The sequence below is a fragment of the Phoca vitulina genome, unplaced genomic scaffold (assembly GCF_004348235.1).
Source record: "Phoca vitulina isolate PV1807 unplaced genomic scaffold, GSC_HSeal_1.0 scaffold25, whole genome shotgun sequence".
NCBI classification, from domain to species: domain Eukaryota; kingdom Metazoa; phylum Chordata; class Mammalia; order Carnivora; family Phocidae; genus Phoca; species Phoca vitulina.
This window is the reverse complement of record NW_022589728.1, coordinates 21461493-21462439: the sequence shown is the minus strand read 5'-3', so window position 1 is coordinate 21462439 and position 947 is coordinate 21461493.

The following is a 947-nucleotide window of genomic DNA, read 5'->3' as shown; positions in this document are numbered from 1 at the left end:
CCCGCTCAGCGGGGAACCTGCTTCTCCCTCTGTCTCCTGGCTTGTGCTCTCACTTTCTCTCTGTCAAATAAATAAATAAATAAATAAAATATTTAAAAAAAAAAAAAAAGACAGTCTCTTCAACAAATGGTGTTGGGAAAATTGGACAGCCACATGCAACTGGAATGAAACTGGACCATTTCCTTACACCACACACAAAAATAGACTCAAAATGGTTGAAAGACCTAAATGTGAGACAGGAATCCATCAAAATCCTAAAGGAGAACACAGGCAGCATCCTCTTCGACCTCAGCCGCAGCAACTTCTTCCTAGAAACATCGTCAAAGGCAAGGAAAGCAAGAGCAAAAATGAACTATTGGGACTTCATCAAGATAAAAAGTTTTACACAGCAAAGGAAACAGTCAACAAAACCAAAAGACAACCGAGACAGAATGGGAGAAGATATTTGCAAATGAAATATCAGATAAAGGGCTAGTATCCAAAATCTATAAAGAACTTACCAAACTCAACACCCAAAGAACAAAGGATCCAATCAAGAAATGGGCAGAAGACATGAACAGACATTTTTCCAAAGAAGACATCCAAACAGCCAACAGACACATGAAAAAGTGTTCAACATCGCTCGGCATTCAGGAAATCCAAATCAAAACCTCAATGAGATACCACCTCACACCAGTCAGAATGGCTAAAAGTAACAAGTCAGGAAATGATAGATGTTGGCGGGGATGTGGAGAAAGGGGAACCCTCCTATACTGTCGGTGGGAATGCAAGCTGGTGCAGCCATTCTGGAAAACAGAATGGAGGTTCCTCAAAAAGTTGAAAATAGAGCTACCATACAACCCAGCAATTGCACTACTGTGTATTTACCCCAAAGATACAAATGTAGGGATCCAAAGGGGTACATGCACCCCGATGTTTATAGCAGCAATGTCCACAATAGCCAAACT